This window comes from Schistocerca piceifrons, unplaced genomic scaffold (assembly GCF_021461385.2).
Source record: "Schistocerca piceifrons isolate TAMUIC-IGC-003096 unplaced genomic scaffold, iqSchPice1.1 HiC_scaffold_2420, whole genome shotgun sequence".
NCBI lineage: Eukaryota > Metazoa > Arthropoda > Insecta > Orthoptera > Acrididae > Schistocerca > Schistocerca piceifrons.
Genome location: NW_025728361.1, coordinates 114,342 through 133,828, shown reverse-complemented (window position 1 = coordinate 133,828; position 19,487 = coordinate 114,342). Strand labels below are relative to the sequence as shown.

The 19,487-nt window shown below is 55.4% G+C and overlaps 45 non-coding genes across 45 annotated transcripts; all 45 read right to left on the bottom strand.

The window, feature by feature from the left end:
• Positions 1 to 223: 223 nt before the first annotated feature.
• Trnae-cuc lies at positions 224 to 295 on the bottom strand. The gene has a single exon. It is a non-coding gene; the product is annotated as a tRNA-Glu (tRNA).
• A 266-nt stretch (positions 296 to 561) lies between these two features.
• Positions 562 to 643, bottom strand: Trnal-cag. The gene has a single exon. It is a non-coding gene; the product is annotated as a tRNA-Leu (tRNA).
• Positions 644 to 723: 80 nt separating this feature from the next.
• On the bottom strand, positions 724 to 805 carry Trnal-aag. Its single transcript has one exon. It is a non-coding gene; the product is annotated as a tRNA-Leu (tRNA).
• A 734-nt stretch (positions 806 to 1,539) lies between these two features.
• On the bottom strand, positions 1,540 to 1,611 carry Trnae-cuc. Its single transcript has one exon. It is a non-coding gene; the product is annotated as a tRNA-Glu (tRNA).
• A 266-nt stretch (positions 1,612 to 1,877) lies between these two features.
• Positions 1,878 to 1,959, bottom strand: Trnal-cag. The gene has a single exon. It is a non-coding gene; the product is annotated as a tRNA-Leu (tRNA).
• Positions 1,960 to 2,039: 80 nt separating this feature from the next.
• On the bottom strand, positions 2,040 to 2,121 carry Trnal-aag. The gene has a single exon. It is a non-coding gene; the product is annotated as a tRNA-Leu (tRNA).
• A 734-nt stretch (positions 2,122 to 2,855) lies between these two features.
• Positions 2,856 to 2,927, bottom strand: Trnae-cuc. The gene has a single exon. It is a non-coding gene; the product is annotated as a tRNA-Glu (tRNA).
• Positions 2,928 to 3,193: 266 nt separating this feature from the next.
• Positions 3,194 to 3,275, bottom strand: Trnal-cag. The gene has a single exon. It is a non-coding gene; the product is annotated as a tRNA-Leu (tRNA).
• Positions 3,276 to 3,355: 80 nt separating this feature from the next.
• On the bottom strand, positions 3,356 to 3,437 carry Trnal-aag. Its single transcript has one exon. It is a non-coding gene; the product is annotated as a tRNA-Leu (tRNA).
• Positions 3,438 to 4,171: 734 nt separating this feature from the next.
• Positions 4,172 to 4,243, bottom strand: Trnae-cuc. The gene has a single exon. It is a non-coding gene; the product is annotated as a tRNA-Glu (tRNA).
• A 266-nt stretch (positions 4,244 to 4,509) lies between these two features.
• Positions 4,510 to 4,591, bottom strand: Trnal-cag. Its single transcript has one exon. It is a non-coding gene; the product is annotated as a tRNA-Leu (tRNA).
• An 80-nt stretch (positions 4,592 to 4,671) lies between these two features.
• On the bottom strand, positions 4,672 to 4,753 carry Trnal-aag. Its single transcript has one exon. It is a non-coding gene; the product is annotated as a tRNA-Leu (tRNA).
• Positions 4,754 to 5,487: 734 nt separating this feature from the next.
• Positions 5,488 to 5,559, bottom strand: Trnae-cuc. The gene has a single exon. It is a non-coding gene; the product is annotated as a tRNA-Glu (tRNA).
• A 266-nt stretch (positions 5,560 to 5,825) lies between these two features.
• Positions 5,826 to 5,907, bottom strand: Trnal-cag. The gene has a single exon. It is a non-coding gene; the product is annotated as a tRNA-Leu (tRNA).
• An 80-nt stretch (positions 5,908 to 5,987) lies between these two features.
• On the bottom strand, positions 5,988 to 6,069 carry Trnal-aag. Its single transcript has one exon. It is a non-coding gene; the product is annotated as a tRNA-Leu (tRNA).
• A 734-nt stretch (positions 6,070 to 6,803) lies between these two features.
• On the bottom strand, positions 6,804 to 6,875 carry Trnae-cuc. Its single transcript has one exon. It is a non-coding gene; the product is annotated as a tRNA-Glu (tRNA).
• A 266-nt stretch (positions 6,876 to 7,141) lies between these two features.
• Positions 7,142 to 7,223, bottom strand: Trnal-cag. The gene has a single exon. It is a non-coding gene; the product is annotated as a tRNA-Leu (tRNA).
• An 80-nt stretch (positions 7,224 to 7,303) lies between these two features.
• Trnal-aag lies at positions 7,304 to 7,385 on the bottom strand. Its single transcript has one exon. It is a non-coding gene; the product is annotated as a tRNA-Leu (tRNA).
• A 734-nt stretch (positions 7,386 to 8,119) lies between these two features.
• Trnae-cuc lies at positions 8,120 to 8,191 on the bottom strand. Its single transcript has one exon. It is a non-coding gene; the product is annotated as a tRNA-Glu (tRNA).
• Positions 8,192 to 8,457: 266 nt separating this feature from the next.
• Positions 8,458 to 8,539, bottom strand: Trnal-cag. The gene has a single exon. It is a non-coding gene; the product is annotated as a tRNA-Leu (tRNA).
• Positions 8,540 to 8,619: 80 nt separating this feature from the next.
• Trnal-aag lies at positions 8,620 to 8,701 on the bottom strand. Its single transcript has one exon. It is a non-coding gene; the product is annotated as a tRNA-Leu (tRNA).
• A 734-nt stretch (positions 8,702 to 9,435) lies between these two features.
• Positions 9,436 to 9,507, bottom strand: Trnae-cuc. The gene has a single exon. It is a non-coding gene; the product is annotated as a tRNA-Glu (tRNA).
• Positions 9,508 to 9,773: 266 nt separating this feature from the next.
• On the bottom strand, positions 9,774 to 9,855 carry Trnal-cag. Its single transcript has one exon. It is a non-coding gene; the product is annotated as a tRNA-Leu (tRNA).
• Positions 9,856 to 9,935: 80 nt separating this feature from the next.
• Positions 9,936 to 10,017, bottom strand: Trnal-aag. Its single transcript has one exon. It is a non-coding gene; the product is annotated as a tRNA-Leu (tRNA).
• A 734-nt stretch (positions 10,018 to 10,751) lies between these two features.
• On the bottom strand, positions 10,752 to 10,823 carry Trnae-cuc. The gene has a single exon. It is a non-coding gene; the product is annotated as a tRNA-Glu (tRNA).
• A 266-nt stretch (positions 10,824 to 11,089) lies between these two features.
• Positions 11,090 to 11,171, bottom strand: Trnal-cag. The gene has a single exon. It is a non-coding gene; the product is annotated as a tRNA-Leu (tRNA).
• An 80-nt stretch (positions 11,172 to 11,251) lies between these two features.
• Positions 11,252 to 11,333, bottom strand: Trnal-aag. The gene has a single exon. It is a non-coding gene; the product is annotated as a tRNA-Leu (tRNA).
• Positions 11,334 to 12,067: 734 nt separating this feature from the next.
• On the bottom strand, positions 12,068 to 12,139 carry Trnae-cuc. Its single transcript has one exon. It is a non-coding gene; the product is annotated as a tRNA-Glu (tRNA).
• A 266-nt stretch (positions 12,140 to 12,405) lies between these two features.
• Positions 12,406 to 12,487, bottom strand: Trnal-cag. Its single transcript has one exon. It is a non-coding gene; the product is annotated as a tRNA-Leu (tRNA).
• Positions 12,488 to 12,567: 80 nt separating this feature from the next.
• Trnal-aag lies at positions 12,568 to 12,649 on the bottom strand. The gene has a single exon. It is a non-coding gene; the product is annotated as a tRNA-Leu (tRNA).
• Positions 12,650 to 13,383: 734 nt separating this feature from the next.
• Trnae-cuc lies at positions 13,384 to 13,455 on the bottom strand. The gene has a single exon. It is a non-coding gene; the product is annotated as a tRNA-Glu (tRNA).
• Positions 13,456 to 13,721: 266 nt separating this feature from the next.
• On the bottom strand, positions 13,722 to 13,803 carry Trnal-cag. The gene has a single exon. It is a non-coding gene; the product is annotated as a tRNA-Leu (tRNA).
• Positions 13,804 to 13,883: 80 nt separating this feature from the next.
• Trnal-aag lies at positions 13,884 to 13,965 on the bottom strand. The gene has a single exon. It is a non-coding gene; the product is annotated as a tRNA-Leu (tRNA).
• Positions 13,966 to 14,699: 734 nt separating this feature from the next.
• On the bottom strand, positions 14,700 to 14,771 carry Trnae-cuc. The gene has a single exon. It is a non-coding gene; the product is annotated as a tRNA-Glu (tRNA).
• Positions 14,772 to 15,037: 266 nt separating this feature from the next.
• Trnal-cag lies at positions 15,038 to 15,119 on the bottom strand. Its single transcript has one exon. It is a non-coding gene; the product is annotated as a tRNA-Leu (tRNA).
• Positions 15,120 to 15,199: 80 nt separating this feature from the next.
• Positions 15,200 to 15,281, bottom strand: Trnal-aag. The gene has a single exon. It is a non-coding gene; the product is annotated as a tRNA-Leu (tRNA).
• Positions 15,282 to 16,015: 734 nt separating this feature from the next.
• On the bottom strand, positions 16,016 to 16,087 carry Trnae-cuc. The gene has a single exon. It is a non-coding gene; the product is annotated as a tRNA-Glu (tRNA).
• A 266-nt stretch (positions 16,088 to 16,353) lies between these two features.
• Trnal-cag lies at positions 16,354 to 16,435 on the bottom strand. Its single transcript has one exon. It is a non-coding gene; the product is annotated as a tRNA-Leu (tRNA).
• An 80-nt stretch (positions 16,436 to 16,515) lies between these two features.
• Trnal-aag lies at positions 16,516 to 16,597 on the bottom strand. The gene has a single exon. It is a non-coding gene; the product is annotated as a tRNA-Leu (tRNA).
• A 734-nt stretch (positions 16,598 to 17,331) lies between these two features.
• On the bottom strand, positions 17,332 to 17,403 carry Trnae-cuc. The gene has a single exon. It is a non-coding gene; the product is annotated as a tRNA-Glu (tRNA).
• Positions 17,404 to 17,669: 266 nt separating this feature from the next.
• On the bottom strand, positions 17,670 to 17,751 carry Trnal-cag. The gene has a single exon. It is a non-coding gene; the product is annotated as a tRNA-Leu (tRNA).
• Positions 17,752 to 17,831: 80 nt separating this feature from the next.
• On the bottom strand, positions 17,832 to 17,913 carry Trnal-aag. Its single transcript has one exon. It is a non-coding gene; the product is annotated as a tRNA-Leu (tRNA).
• Positions 17,914 to 18,647: 734 nt separating this feature from the next.
• Trnae-cuc lies at positions 18,648 to 18,719 on the bottom strand. Its single transcript has one exon. It is a non-coding gene; the product is annotated as a tRNA-Glu (tRNA).
• Positions 18,720 to 18,985: 266 nt separating this feature from the next.
• Positions 18,986 to 19,067, bottom strand: Trnal-cag. Its single transcript has one exon. It is a non-coding gene; the product is annotated as a tRNA-Leu (tRNA).
• An 80-nt stretch (positions 19,068 to 19,147) lies between these two features.
• Positions 19,148 to 19,229, bottom strand: Trnal-aag. Its single transcript has one exon. It is a non-coding gene; the product is annotated as a tRNA-Leu (tRNA).
• Positions 19,230 to 19,487: the final 258 nt, after the last annotated feature.

Genomic DNA, 19,487 nt, shown 5'->3' with positions numbered 1-19,487 from the left:
CAGAGTGGTTAGCTGCATTCAACCCCCGTGGCAATGTCTTGCAGTCCTCCAAGTCTGTTGACCGCAGGTATGTGCCCGGATAAGAGGTGGACAGATGTCGCATCTCTCTCGCCGTCACTTGTGGCCGCGAATCATATTTTACGTAGTTTTCTGCAAGCGTCAGCGGAGCGTCAGTCGAGCTAAGTCGGGACAAGTCGCATAAGAGGAGCAATAAAATGTGCATTTCCGGTACCGGGAATCGAACCCAGGCCTCCTGGGCGAGAGCCAGGTATCCCAGCCACTAGACGACACCGGATAACGACACAAGCACTCCTCCAACAAACACGGCGAGCGCCCACCCGCTACTTGACGACAACTGCAAAAATTAACGTTTCCACTTCGTAGAACGGCATGCTCGGGACGCATCTCGTGGAGACGAACGCCAGCAATCATGAGACCAAACTGCGCCGGTGAATCCTGTTGTTACACCACGCACCACTGTGCTACGACAGTTTAAGAAACCGACGCTGCGCTTTTTCCTTCGCGGGAAATCAGTGCTCCTGTTTTCAAGACAGAAAACGTTGGCAGCGGTGGGATTCGAACCCACGCCTCCGAAGAGACTGGTGCCTGAAACCAGCGCCTTAGACCGCTCGGCCACGCTACCTACGCGACGCGGCGGTCACAGGAGCTGCGTTGTACCCCACGAGAACACACCGCAATGGCACAAAAACGAGAAGTAAAAATTGGCAGCGGTAGGATTCGAACCCACGCCTCCGAAGAGACTGGTGCCTTAAACCAGCGCCTTAGACCGCTCGGCCACGCTACCTACACCAGTGTTCCTGGCATTTGTAGAATGCAGTGCACGACACAGCTTCCTGATCTGCTGCGACTGGTTGCTCGAACATCGCACCTCGAACGACTGCCCTTTTCGAATAGAGATTAACTACACAGGCAGCTGCCAGCGCCCTGGTGCGGCGGCATCGCGTGTTTATAAGGAATCGGTAGTGCCACCTGCAGCCTGAGGAACATGAGCACAAAATCAGGAGGGCACCGTGATTTCAATCACTGGGTCACTATCGTCATTGCAGCGACAGCAAGGCAGAACTTTAAAAAGTGCCGTGACCCGGATTCGAGCCTGGGTTGTTGCGGCCACAACGCAATGTCCTGACCACTAGACGATCACGGCCACGGAGCCACCGCGGAATTCAACTCTCGCGACTGCAAGTGGCTGTGCACAGCAAAGCTCGGCCGACTGTGTCTCGCAACAGCTGTGTCAGACGCGGTCTCCATTATATGTATACTGGCAAACGAACGTGCCCGCGCTGATGGACACTGAGCAGAGTGGTTAGCTGCATTCAACCCCCGTGGCAATGTCTTGCAGTCCTCCAAGTCTGTTGACCGCAGGTATGTGCCCGGATAAGAGGTGGACAGATGTCGCATCTCTCTCGCCGTCACTTGTGGCCGCGAATCATATTTTACGTAGTTTTCTGCAAGCGTCAGCGGAGCGTCAGTCGAGCTAAGTCGGGACAAGTCGCATAAGAGGAGCAATAAAATGTGCATTTCCGGTACCGGGAATCGAACCCAGGCCTCCTGGGCGAGAGCCAGGTATCCCAGCCACTAGACGACACCGGATAACGACACAAGCACTCCTCCAACAAACACGGCGAGCGCCCACCCGCTACTTGACGACAACTGCAAAAATTAACGTTTCCACTTCGTAGAACGGCATGCTCGGGACGCATCTCGTGGAGACGAACGCCAGCAATCATGAGACCAAACTGCGCCGGTGAATCCTGTTGTTACACCACGCACCACTGTGCTACGACAGTTTAAGAAACCGACGCTGCGCTTTTTCCTTCGCGGGAAATCAGTGCTCCTGTTTTCGAGACAGAAAACGTTGGCAGCGGTGGGATTCGAACCCACGCCTCCGAAGAGACTGGTGCCTGAAACCAGCGCCTTAGACCGCTCGGCCACGCTACCTACGCGACGCGGCGGTCACAGGAGCTGCGTTGTACCCCACGAGAACACACCGCAATGGCACAAAAACGAGAAGTAAAAATTGGCAGCGGTGGGATTCGAACCCACGCCTCCGAAGAGACTGGTGCCTTAAACCAGCGCCTTAGACCGCTCGGCCACGCTACCTACACCAGTGTTCCTGGCATTTGTAGAATGCAGTGCACGACACAGCTTCCTGATCTGCTGCGACTGGTTGCTCGAACATCGCACCTCGAACGACTGCCCTTTTCGAATAGAGATTAACTACACAGGCAGCTGCCAGCGCCCTGGTGCGGCGGCATCGCGTGTTTATAAGGAATCGGTAGTGCCACCTGCAGCCTGAGGAACATGAGCACAAAATCAGGAGGGCACCGTGATTTCAATCACTGGGTCACTATCGTCATTGCAGCGACAGCAAGGCAGAACTTTAAAAAGTGCCGTGACCCGGATTCGAGCCTGGGTTGTTGCGGCCACAACGCAATGTCCTGACCACTAGACGATCACGGCCACGGAGCCACCGCGGAATTCAACTCTCGCGACTGCAAGTGGCTGTGCACAGCAAAGCTCGGCCGACTGTGTCTCGCAACAGCTGTGTCAGACGCGGTCTCCATTATATGTATACTGGCAAACGAACGTGCCCGCGCTGATGGACACTGAGCAGAGTGGTTAGCTGCATTCAACCCCCGTGGCAATGTCTTGCAGTCCTCCAAGTCTGTTGACCGCAGGTATGTGCCCGGATAAGAGGTGGACAGATGTCGCATCTCTCTCGCCGTCACTTGTGGCCGCGAATCATATTTTACGTAGTTTTCTGCAAGCGTCAGCGGAGCGTCAGTCGAGCTAAGTCGGGACAAGTCGCATAAGAGGAGCAATAAAATGTGCATTTCCGGTACCGGGAATCGAACCCAGGCCTCCTGGGCGAGAGCCAGGTATCCCAGCCACTAGACGACACCGGATAACGACACAAGCACTCCTCCAACAAACACGGCGAGCGCCCACCCGCTACTTGACGACAACTGCAAAAATTAACGTTTCCACTTCGTAGAACGGCATGCTCGGGACGCATCTCGTGGAGACGAACGCCAGCAATCATGAGACCAAACTGCGCCGGTGAATCCTGTTGTTACACCACGCACCACTGTGCTACGACAGTTTAAGAAACCGACGCTGCGCTTTTTCCTTCGCGGGAAATCAGTGCTCCTGTTTTCGAGACAGAAAACGTTGGCAGCGGTGGGATTCGAACCCACGCCTCCGAAGAGACTGGTGCCTGAAACCAGCGCCTTAGACCGCTCGGCCACGCTACCTACGCGACGCGGCGGTCACAGGAGCTGCGTTGTACCCCACGAGAACACACCGCAATGGCACAAAAACGAGAAGTAAAAATTGGCAGCGGTGGGATTCGAACCCACGCCTCCGAAGAGACTGGTGCCTTAAACCAGCGCCTTAGACCGCTCGGCCACGCTACCTACACCAGTGTTCCTGGCATTTGTAGAATGCAGTGCACGACACAGCTTCCTGATCTGCTGCGACTGGTTGCTCGAACATCGCACCTCGAACGACTGCCCTTTTCGAATAGAGATTAACTACACAGGCAGCTGCCAGCGCCCTGGTGCGGCGGCATCGCGTGTTTATAAGGAATCGGTAGTGCCACCTGCAGCCTGAGGAACATGAGCACAAAATCAGGAGGGCACCGTGATTTCAATCACTGGGTCACTATCGTCATTGCAGCGACAGCAAGGCAGAACTTTAAAAAGTGCCGTGACCCGGATTCGAGCCTGGGTTGTTGCGGCCACAACGCAATGTCCTGACCACTAGACGATCACGGCCACGGAGCCACCGCGGAATTCAACTCTCGCGACTGCAAGTGGCTGTGCACAGCAAAGCTCGGCCGACTGTGTCTCGCAACAGCTGTGTCAGACGCGGTCTCCATTATATGTATACTGGCAAACGAACGTGCCCGCGCTGATGGACACTGAGCAGAGTGGTTAGCTGCATTCAACCCCCGTGGCAATGTCTTGCAGTCCTCCAAGTCTGTTGACCGCAGGTATGTGCCCGGATAAGAGGTGGACAGATGTCGCATCTCTCTCGCCGTCACTTGTGGCCGCGAATCATATTTTACGTAGTTTTCTGCAAGCGTCAGCGGAGCGTCAGTCGAGCTAAGTCGGGACAAGTCGCATAAGAGGAGCAATAAAATGTGCATTTCCGGTACCGGGAATCGAACCCAGGCCTCCTGGGCGAGAGCCAGGTATCCCAGCCACTAGACGACACCGGATAACGACACAAGCACTCCTCCAACAAACACGGCGAGCGCCCACCCGCTACTTGACGACAACTGCAAAAATTAACGTTTCCACTTCGTAGAACGGCATGCTCGGGACGCATCTCGTGGAGACGAACGCCAGCAATCATGAGACCAAACTGCGCCGGTGAATCCTGTTGTTACACCACGCACCACTGTGCTACGACAGTTTAAGAAACCGACGCTGCGCTTTTTCCTTCGCGGGAAATCAGTGCTCCTGTTTTCGAGACAGAAAACGTTGGCAGCGGTGGGATTCGAACCCACGCCTCCGAAGAGACTGGTGCCTGAAACCAGCGCCTTAGACCGCTCGGCCACGCTACCTACGCGACGCGGCGGTCACAGGAGCTGCGTTGTACCCCACGAGAACACACCGCAATGGCACAAAAACGAGAAGTAAAAATTGGCAGCGGTGGGATTCGAACCCACGCCTCCGAAGAGACTGGTGCCTTAAACCAGCGCCTTAGACCGCTCGGCCACGCTACCTACACCAGTGTTCCTGGCATTTGTAGAATGCAGTGCACGACACAGCTTCCTGATCTGCTGCGACTGGTTGCTCGAACATCGCACCTCGAACGACTGCCCTTTTCGAATAGAGATTAACTACACAGGCAGCTGCCAGCGCCCTGGTGCGGCGGCATCGCGTGTTTATAAGGAATCGGTAGTGCCACCTGCAGCCTGAGGAACATGAGCACAAAATCAGGAGGGCACCGTGATTTCAATCACTGGGTCACTATCGTCATTGCAGCGACAGCAAGGCAGAACTTTAAAAAGTGCCGTGACCCGGATTCGAGCCTGGGTTGTTGCGGCCACAACGCAATGTCCTGACCACTAGACGATCACGGCCACGGAGCCACCGCGGAATTCAACTCTCGCGACTGCAAGTGGCTGTGCACAGCAAAGCTCGGCCGACTGTGTCTCGCAACAGCTGTGTCAGACGCGGTCTCCATTATATGTATACTGGCAAACGAACGTGCCCGCGCTGATGGACACTGAGCAGAGTGGTTAGCTGCATTCAACCCCCGTGGCAATGTCTTGCAGTCCTCCAAGTCTGTTGACCGCAGGTATGTGCCCGGATAAGAGGTGGACAGATGTCGCATCTCTCTCGCCGTCACTTGTGGCCGCGAATCATATTTTACGTAGTTTTCTGCAAGCGTCAGCGGAGCGTCAGTCGAGCTAAGTCGGGACAAGTCGCATAAGAGGAGCAATAAAATGTGCATTTCCGGTACCGGGAATCGAACCCAGGCCTCCTGGGCGAGAGCCAGGTATCCCAGCCACTAGACGACACCGGATAACGACACAAGCACTCCTCCAACAAACACGGCGAGCGCCCACCCGCTACTTGACGACAACTGCAAAAATTAACGTTTCCACTTCGTAGAACGGCATGCTCGGGACGCATCTCGTGGAGACGAACGCCAGCAATCATGAGACCAAACTGCGCCGGTGAATCCTGTTGTTACACCACGCACCACTGTGCTACGACAGTTTAAGAAACCGACGCTGCGCTTTTTCCTTCGCGGGAAATCAGTGCTCCTGTTTTCGAGACAGAAAACGTTGGCAGCGGTGGGATTCGAACCCACGCCTCCGAAGAGACTGGTGCCTGAAACCAGCGCCTTAGACCGCTCGGCCACGCTACCTACGCGACGCGGCGGTCACAGGAGCTGCGTTGTACCCCACGAGAACACACCGCAATGGCACAAAAACGAGAAGTAAAAATTGGCAGCGGTGGGATTCGAACCCACGCCTCCGAAGAGACTGGTGCCTTAAACCAGCGCCTTAGACCGCTCGGCCACGCTACCTACACCAGTGTTCCTGGCATTTGTAGAATGCAGTGCACGACACAGCTTCCTGATCTGCTGCGACTGGTTGCTCGAACATCGCACCTCGAACGACTGCCCTTTTCGAATAGAGATTAACTACACAGGCAGCTGCCAGCGCCCTGGTGCGGCGGCATCGCGTGTTTATAAGGAATCGGTAGTGCCACCTGCAGCCTGAGGAACATGAGCACAAAATCAGGAGGGCACCGTGATTTCAATCACTGGGTCACTATCGTCATTGCAGCGACAGCAAGGCAGAACTTTAAAAAGTGCCGTGACCCGGATTCGAGCCTGGGTTGTTGCGGCCACAACGCAATGTCCTGACCACTAGACGATCACGGCCACGGAGCCACCGCGGAATTCAACTCTCGCGACTGCAAGTGGCTGTGCACAGCAAAGCTCGGCCGACTGTGTCTCGCAACAGCTGTGTCAGACGCGGTCTCCATTATATGTATACTGGCAAACGAACGTGCCCGCGCTGATGGACACTGAGCAGAGTGGTTAGCTGCATTCAACCCCCGTGGCAATGTCTTGCAGTCCTCCAAGTCTGTTGACCGCAGGTATGTGCCCGGATAAGAGGTGGACAGATGTCGCATCTCTCTCGCCGTCACTTGTGGCCGCGAATCATATTTTACGTAGTTTTCTGCAAGCGTCAGCGGAGCGTCAGTCGAGCTAAGTCGGGACAAGTCGCATAAGAGGAGCAATAAAATGTGCATTTCCGGTACCGGGAATCGAACCCAGGCCTCCTGGGCGAGAGCCAGGTATCCCAGCCACTAGACGACACCGGATAACGACACAAGCACTCCTCCAACAAACACGGCGAGCGCCCACCCGCTACTTGACGACAACTGCAAAAATTAACGTTTCCACTTCGTAGAACGGCATGCTCGGGACGCATCTCGTGGAGACGAACGCCAGCAATCATGAGACCAAACTGCGCCGGTGAATCCTGTTGTTACACCACGCACCACTGTGCTACGACAGTTTAAGAAACCGACGCTGCGCTTTTTCCTTCGCGGGAAATCAGTGCTCCTGTTTTCGAGACAGAAAACGTTGGCAGCGGTGGGATTCGAACCCACGCCTCCGAAGAGACTGGTGCCTGAAACCAGCGCCTTAGACCGCTCGGCCACGCTACCTACGCGACGCGGCGGTCACAGGAGCTGCGTTGTACCCCACGAGAACACACCGCAATGGCACAAAAACGAGAAGTAAAAATTGGCAGCGGTGGGATTCGAACCCACGCCTCCGAAGAGACTGGTGCCTTAAACCAGCGCCTTAGACCGCTCGGCCACGCTACCTACACCAGTGTTCCTGGCATTTGTAGAATGCAGTGCACGACACAGCTTCCTGATCTGCTGCGACTGGTTGCTCGAACATCGCACCTCGAACGACTGCCCTTTTCGAATAGAGATTAACTACACAGGCAGCTGCCAGCGCCCTGGTGCGGCGGCATCGCGTGTTTATAAGGAATCGGTAGTGCCACCTGCAGCCTGAGGAACATGAGCACAAAATCAGGAGGGCACCGTGATTTCAATCACTGGGTCACTATCGTCATTGCAGCGACAGCAAGGCAGAACTTTAAAAAGTGCCGTGACCCGGATTCGAGCCTGGGTTGTTGCGGCCACAACGCAATGTCCTGACCACTAGACGATCACGGCCACGGAGCCACCGCGGAATTCAACTCTCGCGACTGCAAGTGGCTGTGCACAGCAAAGCTCGGCCGACTGTGTCTCGCAACAGCTGTGTCAGACGCGGTCTCCATTATATGTATACTGGCAAACGAACGTGCCCGCGCTGATGGACACTGAGCAGAGTGGTTAGCTGCATTCAACCCCCGTGGCAATGTCTTGCAGTCCTCCAAGTCTGTTGACCGCAGGTATGTGCCCGGATAAGAGGTGGACAGATGTCGCATCTCTCTCGCCGTCACTTGTGGCCGCGAATCATATTTTACGTAGTTTTCTGCAAGCGTCAGCGGAGCGTCAGTCGAGCTAAGTCGGGACAAGTCGCATAAGAGGAGCAATAAAATGTGCATTTCCGGTACCGGGAATCGAACCCAGGCCTCCTGGGCGAGAGCCAGGTATCCCAGCCACTAGACGACACCGGATAACGACACAAGCACTCCTCCAACAAACACGGCGAGCGCCCACCCGCTACTTGACGACAACTGCAAAAATTAACGTTTCCACTTCGTAGAACGGCATGCTCGGGACGCATCTCGTGGAGACGAACGCCAGCAATCATGAGACCAAACTGCGCCGGTGAATCCTGTTGTTACACCACGCACCACTGTGCTACGACAGTTTAAGAAACCGACGCTGCGCTTTTTCCTTCGCGGGAAATCAGTGCTCCTGTTTTCGAGACAGAAAACGTTGGCAGCGGTGGGATTCGAACCCACGCCTCCGAAGAGACTGGTGCCTGAAACCAGCGCCTTAGACCGCTCGGCCACGCTACCTACGCGACGCGGCGGTCACAGGAGCTGCGTTGTACCCCACGAGAACACACCGCAATGGCACAAAAACGAGAAGTAAAAATTGGCAGCGGTGGGATTCGAACCCACGCCTCCGAAGAGACTGGTGCCTTAAACCAGCGCCTTAGACCGCTCGGCCACGCTACCTACACCAGTGTTCCTGGCATTTGTAGAATGCAGTGCACGACACAGCTTCCTGATCTGCTGCGACTGGTTGCTCGAACATCGCACCTCGAACGACTGCCCTTTTCGAATAGAGATTAACTACACAGGCAGCTGCCAGCGCCCTGGTGCGGCGGCATCGCGTGTTTATAAGGAATCGGTAGTGCCACCTGCAGCCTGAGGAACATGAGCACAAAATCAGGAGGGCACCGTGATTTCAATCACTGGGTCACTATCGTCATTGCAGCGACAGCAAGGCAGAACTTTAAAAAGTGCCGTGACCCGGATTCGAGCCTGGGTTGTTGCGGCCACAACGCAATGTCCTGACCACTAGACGATCACGGCCACGGAGCCACCGCGGAATTCAACTCTCGCGACTGCAAGTGGCTGTGCACAGCAAAGCTCGGCCGACTGTGTCTCGCAACAGCTGTGTCAGACGCGGTCTCCATTATATGTATACTGGCAAACGAACGTGCCCGCGCTGATGGACACTGAGCAGAGTGGTTAGCTGCATTCAACCCCCGTGGCAATGTCTTGCAGTCCTCCAAGTCTGTTGACCGCAGGTATGTGCCCGGATAAGAGGTGGACAGATGTCGCATCTCTCTCGCCGTCACTTGTGGCCGCGAATCATATTTTACGTAGTTTTCTGCAAGCGTCAGCGGAGCGTCAGTCGAGCTAAGTCGGGACAAGTCGCATAAGAGGAGCAATAAAATGTGCATTTCCGGTACCGGGAATCGAACCCAGGCCTCCTGGGCGAGAGCCAGGTATCCCAGCCACTAGACGACACCGGATAACGACACAAGCACTCCTCCAACAAACACGGCGAGCGCCCACCCGCTACTTGACGACAACTGCAAAAATTAACGTTTCCACTTCGTAGAACGGCATGCTCGGGACGCATCTCGTGGAGACGAACGCCAGCAATCATGAGACCAAACTGCGCCGGTGAATCCTGTTGTTACACCACGCACCACTGTGCTACGACAGTTTAAGAAACCGACGCTGCGCTTTTTCCTTCGCGGGAAATCAGTGCTCCTGTTTTCGAGACAGAAAACGTTGGCAGCGGTGGGATTCGAACCCACGCCTCCGAAGAGACTGGTGCCTGAAACCAGCGCCTTAGACCGCTCGGCCACGCTACCTACGCGACGCGGCGGTCACAGGAGCTGCGTTGTACCCCACGAGAACACACCGCAATGGCACAAAAACGAGAAGTAAAAATTGGCAGCGGTGGGATTCGAACCCACGCCTCCGAAGAGACTGGTGCCTTAAACCAGCGCCTTAGACCGCTCGGCCACGCTACCTACACCAGTGTTCCTGGCATTTGTAGAATGCAGTGCACGACACAGCTTCCTGATCTGCTGCGACTGGTTGCTCGAACATCGCACCTCGAACGACTGCCCTTTTCGAATAGAGATTAACTACACAGGCAGCTGCCAGCGCCCTGGTGCGGCGGCATCGCGTGTTTATAAGGAATCGGTAGTGCCACCTGCAGCCTGAGGAACATGAGCACAAAATCAGGAGGGCACCGTGATTTCAATCACTGGGTCACTATCGTCATTGCAGCGACAGCAAGGCAGAACTTTAAAAAGTGCCGTGACCCGGATTCGAGCCTGGGTTGTTGCGGCCACAACGCAATGTCCTGACCACTAGACGATCACGGCCACGGAGCCACCGCGGAATTCAACTCTCGCGACTGCAAGTGGCTGTGCACAGCAAAGCTCGGCCGACTGTGTCTCGCAACAGCTGTGTCAGACGCGGTCTCCATTATATGTATACTGGCAAACGAACGTGCCCGCGCTGATGGACACTGAGCAGAGTGGTTAGCTGCATTCAACCCCCGTGGCAATGTCTTGCAGTCCTCCAAGTCTGTTGACCGCAGGTATGTGCCCGGATAAGAGGTGGACAGATGTCGCATCTCTCTCGCCGTCACTTGTGGCCGCGAATCATATTTTACGTAGTTTTCTGCAAGCGTCAGCGGAGCGTCAGTCGAGCTAAGTCGGGACAAGTCGCATAAGAGGAGCAATAAAATGTGCATTTCCGGTACCGGGAATCGAACCCAGGCCTCCTGGGCGAGAGCCAGGTATCCCAGCCACTAGACGACACCGGATAACGACACAAGCACTCCTCCAACAAACACGGCGAGCGCCCACCCGCTACTTGACGACAACTGCAAAAATTAACGTTTCCACTTCGTAGAACGGCATGCTCGGGACGCATCTCGTGGAGACGAACGCCAGCAATCATGAGACCAAACTGCGCCGGTGAATCCTGTTGTTACACCACGCACCACTGTGCTACGACAGTTTAAGAAACCGACGCTGCGCTTTTTCCTTCGCGGGAAATCAGTGCTCCTGTTTTCGAGACAGAAAACGTTGGCAGCGGTGGGATTCGAACCCACGCCTCCGAAGAGACTGGTGCCTGAAACCAGCGCCTTAGACCGCTCGGCCACGCTACCTACGCGACGCGGCGGTCACAGGAGCTGCGTTGTACCCCACGAGAACACACCGCAATGGCACAAAAACGAGAAGTAAAAATTGGCAGCGGTGGGATTCGAACCCACGCCTCCGAAGAGACTGGTGCCTTAAACCAGCGCCTTAGACCGCTCGGCCACGCTACCTACACCAGTGTTCCTGGCATTTGTAGAATGCAGTGCACGACACAGCTTCCTGATCTGCTGCGACTGGTTGCTCGAACATCGCACCTCGAACGACTGCCCTTTTCGAATAGAGATTAACTACACAGGCAGCTGCCAGCGCCCTGGTGCGGCGGCATCGCGTGTTTATAAGGAATCGGTAGTGCCACCTGCAGCCTGAGGAACATGAGCACAAAATCAGGAGGGCACCGTGATTTCAATCACTGGGTCACTATCGCCATTGCAGCGACAGCAAGGCAGAACTTTAAAAAGTGCCGTGACCCGGATTCGAGCCTGGGTTGTTGCGGCCACAACGCAATGTCCTGACCACTAGACGATCACGGCCACGGAGCCACCGCGGAATTCAACTCTCGCGACTGCAAGTGGCTGTGCACAGCAAAGCTCGGCCGACTGTGTCTCGCAACAGCTGTGTCAGACGCGGTCTCCATTATATGTATACTGGCAAACGAACGTGCCCGCGCTGATGGACACTGAGCAGAGTGGTTAGCTGCATTCAACCCCCGTGGCAATGTCTTGCAGTCCTCCAAGTCTGTTGACCGCAGGTATGTGCCCGGATAAGAGGTGGACAGATGTCGCATCTCTCTCGCCGTCACTTGTGGCCGCGAATCATATTTTACGTAGTTTTCTGCAAGCGTCAGCGGAGCGTCAGTCGAGCTAAGTCGGGACAAGTCGCATAAGAGGAGCAATAAAATGTGCATTTCCGGTACCGGGAATCGAACCCAGGCCTCCTGGGCGAGAGCCAGGTATCCCAGCCACTAGACGACACCGGATAACGACACAAGCACTCCTCCAACAAACACGGCGAGCGCCCACCCGCTACTTGACGACAACTGCAAAAATTAACGTTTCCACTTCGTAGAACGGCATGCTCGGGACGCATCTCGTGGAGACGAACGCCAGCAATCATGAGACCAAACTGCGCCGGTGAATCCTGTTGTTACACCACGCACCACTGTGCTACGACAGTTTAAGAAACCGACGCTGCGCTTTTTCCTTCGCGGGAAATCAGTGCTCCTGTTTTCGAGACAGAAAACGTTGGCAGCGGTGGGATTCGAACCCACGCCTCCGAAGAGACTGGTGCCTGAAACCAGCGCCTTAGACCGCTCGGCCACGCTACCTACGCGACGCGGCGGTCACAGGAGCTGCGTTGTACCCCACGAGAACACACCGCAATGGCACAAAAACGAGAAGTAAAAATTGGCAGCGGTGGGATTCGAACCCACGCCTCCGAAGAGACTGGTGCCTTAAACCAGCGCCTTAGACCGCTCGGCCACGCTACCTACACCAGTGTTCCTGGCATTTGTAGAATGCAGTGCACGACACAGCTTCCTGATCTGCTGCGACTGGTTGCTCGAACATCGCACCTCGAACGACTGCCCTTTTCGAATAGAGATTAACTACACAGGCAGCTGCCAGCGCCCTGGTGCGGCGGCATCGCGTGTTTATAAGGAATCGGTAGTGCCACCTGCAGCCTGAGGAACATGAGCACAAAATCAGGAGGGCACCGTGATTTCAATCACTGGGTCACTATCGCCATTGCAGCGACAGCAAGGCAGAACTTTAAAAAGTGCCGTGACCCGGATTCGAGCCTGGGTTGTTGCGGCCACAACGCAATGTCCTGACCACTAGACGATCACGGCCACGGAGCCACCGCGGAATTCAACTCTCGCGACTGCAAGTGGCTGTGCACAGCAAAGCTCGGCCGACTGTGTCTCGCAACAGCTGTGTCAGACGCGGTCTCCATTATATGTATACTGGCAAACGAACGTGCCCGCGCTGATGGACACTGAGCAGAGTGGTTAGCTGCATTCAACCCCCGTGGCAATGTCTTGCAGTCCTCCAAGTCTGTTGACCGCAGGTATGTGCCCGGATAAGAGGTGGACAGATGTCGCATCTCTCTCGCCGTCACTTGTGGCCGCGAATCATATTTTACGTAGTTTTCTGCAAGCGTCAGCGGAGCGTCAGTCGAGCTAAGTCGGGACAAGTCGCATAAGAGGAGCAATAAAATGTGCATTTCCGGTACCGGGAATCGAACCCAGGCCTCCTGGGCGAGAGCCAGGTATCCCAGCCACTAGACGACACCGGATAACGACACAAGCACTCCTCCAACAAACACGGCGAGCGCCCACCCGCTACTTGACGACAACTGCAAAAATTAACGTTTCCACTTCGTAGAACGGCATGCTCGGGACGCATCTCGTGGAGACGAACGCCAGCAATCATGAGACCAAACTGCGCCGGTGAATCCTGTTGTTACACCACGCACCACTGTGCTACGACAGTTTAAGAAACCGACGCTGCGCTTTTTCCTTCGCGGGAAATCAGTGCTCCTGTTTTCGAGACAGAAAACGTTGGCAGCGGTGGGATTCGAACCCACGCCTCCGAAGAGACTGGTGCCTGAAACCAGCGCCTTAGACCGCTCGGCCACGCTACCTACGCGACGCGGCGGTCACAGGAGCTGCGTTGTACCCCACGAGAACACACCGCAATGGCACAAAAACGAGAAGTAAAAATTGGCAGCGGTGGGATTCGAACCCACGCCTCCGAAGAGACTGGTGCCTTAAACCAGCGCCTTAGACCGCTCGGCCACGCTACCTACACCAGTGTTCCTGGCATTTGTAGAATGCAGTGCACGACACAGCTTCCTGATCTGCTGCGACTGGTTGCTCGAACATCGCACCTCGAACGACTGCCCTTTTCGAATAGAGATTAACTACACAGGCAGCTGCCAGCGCCCTGGTGCGGCGGCATCGCGTGTTTATAAGGAATCGGTAGTGCCACCTGCAGCCTGAGGAACATGAGCACAAAATCAGGAGGGCACCGTGATTTCAATCACTGGGTCACTATCGTCATTGCAGCGACAGCAAGGCAGAACTTTAAAAAGTGCCGTGACCCGGATTCGAGCCTGGGTTGTTGCGGCCACAACGCAATGTCCTGACCACTAGACGATCACGGCCACGGAGCCACCGCGGAATTCAACTCTCGCGACTGCAAGTGGCTGTGCACAGCAAAGCTCGGCCGACTGTGTCTCGCAACAGCTGTGTCAGACGCGGTCTCCATTATATGTATACTGGCAAACGAACGTGCCCGCGCTGATGGACACTGAGCAGAGTGGTTAGCTGCATTCAACCCCCGTGGCAATGTCTTGCAGTCCTCCAAGTCTGTTGACCGCAGGTATGTGCCCGGATAAGAGGTGGACAGATGTCGCATCTCTCTCGCCGTCACTTGTGGCCGCGAATCATATTTTACGTAGTTTTCTGCAAGCGTCAGCGGAGCGTCAGTCGAGCTAAGTCGGGACAAGTCGCATAAGAGGAGCAATAAAATGTGCATTTCCGGTACCGGGAATCGAACCCAGGCCTCCTGGGCGAGAGCCAGGTATCCCAGCCACTAGACGACACCGGATAACGACACAAGCACTCCTCCAACAAACACGGCGAGCGCCCACCCGCTACTTGACGACAACTGCAAAAATTAACGTTTCCACTTCGTAGAACGGCATGCTCGGGACGCATCTCGTGGAGACGAACGCCAGCAATCATGAGACCAAACTGCGCCGGTGAATCCTGTTGTTACACCACGCACCACTGTGCTACGACAGTTTAAGAAACCGACGCTGCGCTTTTTCCTTCGCGGGAAATCAGTGCTCCTGTTTTCGAGACAGAAAACGTTGGCAGCGGTGGGATTCGAACCCACGCCTCCGAAGAGACTGGTGCCTGAAACCAGCGCCTTAGACCGCTCGGCCACGCTACCTACGCGACGCGGCGGTCACAGGAGCTGCGTTGTACCCCACGAGAACACACCGCAATGGCACAAAAACGAGAAGTAAAAATTGGCAGCGGTGGGATTCGAACCCACGCCTCCGAAGAGACTGGTGCCTTAAACCAGCGCCTTAGACCGCTCGGCCACGCTACCTACACCAGTGTTCCTGGCATTTGTAGAATGCAGTGCACGACACAGCTTCCTGATCTGCTGCGACTGGTTGCTCGAACATCGCACCTCGAACGACTGCCCTTTTCGAATAGAGATTAACTACACAGGCAGCTGCCAGCGCCCTGGTGCGGCGGCATCGCGTGTTTATAAGGAATCGGTAGTGCCACCTGCAGCCTGAGGAACATGAGCACAAAATCAGGAGGGCACCGTGATTTCAATCACTGGGTCACTATCGTCATTGCAGCGACAGCAAGGCAGAACTTTAAAAAGTGCCGTGACCCGGATTCGAGCCTGGGTTGTTGCGGCCACAACGCAATGTCCTGACCACTAGACGATCACGGCCACGGAGCCACCGCGGAATTCAACTCTCGCGACTGCAAGTGGCTGTGCACAGCAAAGCTCGGCCGACTGTGTCTCGCAACAGCTGTGTCAGACGCGGTCTCCATTATATGTATACTGGCAAACGAACGTGCCCGCGCTGATGGACACTGAGCAGAGTGGTTAGCTGCATTCAACCCCCGTGGCAATGTCTTGCAGTCCTCCAAGTCTGTTGACCGCAGGTATGTGCCCGGATAAGAGGTGGACAGATGTCGCATCTCTCTCGCCGTCACTTGTGGCCGCGAATCATATTTTACGTAGTTTTCTGCAAGCGTCAGCGGAGCGTCAGTCGAGCTAAGTCGGGACAAGTCGCATAAGAGGAGCAATAAAATGTGCATTTCCGGTACCGGGAATCGAACCCAGGCCTCCTGGGCGAGAGCCAGGTATCCCAGCCACTAGACGACACCGGATAACGACACAAGCACTCCTCCAACAAACACGGCGAGCGCCCACCCGCTACTTGACGACAACTGCAAAAATTAACGTTTCCACTTCGTAGAACGGCATGCTCGGGACGCATCTCGTGGAGACGAACGCCAGCAATCATGAGACCAAACTGCGCCGGTGAATCCTGTTGTTACACCACGCACCACTGTGCTACGACAGTTTAAGAAACCGACGCTGCGCTTTTTCCTTCGCGGGAAATCAGTGCTCCTGTTTTCGAGACAGAAAACGTTGGCAGCGGTGGGATTCGAACCCACGCCTCCGAAGAGACTGGTGCCTGAAACCAGCGCCTTAGACCGCTCGGCCACGCTACCTACGCGACGCGGCGGTCACAGGAGCTGCGTTGTACCCCACGAGAACACACCGCAATGGCACAAAAACGAGAAGTAAAAATTGGCAGCGGTGGGATTCGAACCCACGCCTCCGAAGAGACTGGTGCCTTAAACCAGCGCCTTAGACCGCTCGGCCACGCTACCTACACCAGTGTTCCTGGCATTTGTAGAATGCAGTGCACGACACAGCTTCCTGATCTGCTGCGACTGGTTGCTCGAACATCGCACCTCGAACGACTGCCCTTTTCGAATAGAGATTAACTACACAGGCAGCTGCCAGCGCCCTGGTGCGGCGGCATCGCGTGTTTATAAGGAATCGGTAGTGCCACCTGCAGCCTGAGGAACATGAGCACAAAATCAGGAGGGCACCGTGATTTCAATCACTGGGTCACTATCGTCATTGCAGCGACAGCAAGGCAGAACTTTAAAAAGTGCCGTGACCCGGATTCGAGCCTGGGTTGTTGCGGCCACAACGCAATGTCCTGACCACTAGACGATCACGGCCACGGAGCCACCGCGGAATTCAACTCTCGCGACTGCAAGTGGCTGTGCACAGCAAAGCTCGGCCGACTGTGTCTCGCAACAGCTGTGTCAGACGCGGTCTCCATTATATGTATACTGGCAAACGAACGTGCCCGCGCTGATGGACACTGAGCAGAGTGGTTAGCTGCATTCAACCCCCGTGGCAATGTCTTGCAGTCCTCCAAGTCTGTTGACCGCAGGTATGTGCCCGGATAAGAGGTGGACAGATGTCGCATCTCTCTCGCCGTCACTTGTGGCCGCGAATCATATTTTACGTAGTTTTCTGCAAGCGTCAGCGGAGCGTCAGTCGAGCTAAGTCGGGACAAGTCGCATAAGAGGAGCAATAAAATGTGCATTTCCGGTACCGGGAATCGAACCCAGGCCTCCTGGGCGAGAGCCAGGTATCCCAGCCACTAGACGACACCGGATAACGACACAAGCACTCCTCCAACAAACACGGCGAGCGCCCACCCGCTACTTGACGACAACTGCAAAAATTAACGTTTCCACTTCGTAGAACGGCATGCTCGGGACGCATCTCGTGGAGACGAACGCCAGCAATCATGAGACCAAACTGCGCCGGTGAATCCTGTTGTTACACCACGCACCACTGTGCTACGACAGTTTAAGAAACCGACGCTGCGCTTTTTCCTTCGCGGGAAATCAGTGCTCCTGTTTTCGAGACAGAAAACGTTGGCAGCGGTGGGATTCGAACCCACGCCTCCGAAGAGACTGGTGCCTGAAACCAGCGCCTTAGACCGCTCGGCCACGCTACCTACGCGACGCGGCGGTCACAGGAGCTGCGTTGTACCCCACGAGAACACACCGCAATGGCACAAAAACGAGAAGTAAAAATTGGCAGCGGTGGGATTCGAACCCACGCCTCCGAAGAGACTGGTGCCTTAAACCAGCGCCTTAGACCGCTCGGCCACGCTACCTACACCAGTGTTCCTGGCATTTGTAGAATGCAGTGCACGACACAGCTTCCTGATCTGCTGCGACTGGTTGCTCGAACATCGCACCTCGAACGACTGCCCTTTTCGAATAGAGATTAACTACACAGGCAGCTGCCAGCGCCCTGGTGCGGCGGCATCGCGTGTTTATAAGGAATCGGTAGTGCCACCTGCAGCCTGAGGAACATGAGCACAAAATCAGGAGGGCACCGTGATTTCAATCACTGGGTCACTATCGTCATTGCAGCGACAGCAAGGCAGAACTTTAAAAAGTGCCGTGACCCGGATTCGAGCCTGGGTTGTTGCGGCCACAACGCAATGTCCTGACCACTAGACGATCACGGCCACGGAGCCACCGCGGAATTCAACTCTCGCGACTGCAAGTGGCTGTGCACAGCAAAGCTCGGCCGACTGTGTCTCGCAACAGCTGTGTCAGACGCGGTCTCCATTATATGTATACTGGCAAACGAACGTGCCCGCGCTGATGGACACTGAGCAGAGTGGTTAGCTGCATTCAACCCCCGTGGCAATGTCTTGCAGTCCTCCAAGTCTGTTGACCGCAGGTATGTGCCCGGATAAGAGGTGGACAGATGTCGCATCTCTCTCGCCGTCACTTGTGGCCGCGAATCATATTTTACGTAGTTTTCTGCAAGCGTCAGCGGAGCGTCAGTCGAGCTAAGTCGGGACAAGTCGCATAAGAGGAGCAATAAAATGTGCATTTCCGGTACCGGGAATCGAACCCAGGCCTCCTGGGCGAGAGCCAGGTATCCCAGCCACTAGACGACACCGGATAACGACACAAGCACTCCTCCAACAAACACGGCGAGCGCCCACCCGCTACTTGACGACAACTGCAAAAATTAACGTTTCCACTTCGTAGAACGGCATGCTCGGGACGCATCTCGTGGAGACGAACGCCAGCAATCATGAGACCAAACTGCGCCGGTGAATCCTGTTGTTACACCACGCACCACTGTGCTACGACAGTTTAAGAAACCGACGCTGCGCTTTTTCCTTCGCGGGAAATCAGTGCTCCTGTTTTCGAGACAGAAAACGTTGGCAGCGGTGGGATTCGAACCCACGCCTCCGAAGAGACTGGTGCCTGAAACCAGCGCCTTAGACCGCTCGGCCACGCTACCTACGCGACGCGGCGGTCACAGGAGCTGCGTTGTACCCCACGAGAACACACCGCAATGGCACAAAAACGAGAAGTAAAAATTGGCAGCGGTGGGATTCGAACCCACGCCTCCGAAGAGACTGGTGCCTTAAACCAGCGCCTTAGACCGCTCGGCCACGCTACCTACACCAGTGTTCCTGGCATTTGTAGAATGCAGTGCACGACACAGCTTCCTGATCTGCTGCGACTGGTTGCTCGAACATCGCACCTCGAACGACTGCCCTTTTCGAATAGAGATTAACTACACAGGCAGCTGCCAGCGCCCTGGTGCGGCGGCATCGCGTGTTTATAAGGAATCGGTAGTGCCACCTGCAGCCTGAGGAACATGAGCACAAAATCAGGAGGGCACCGTGATTTCAATCACTGGGTCACTATCGTCATT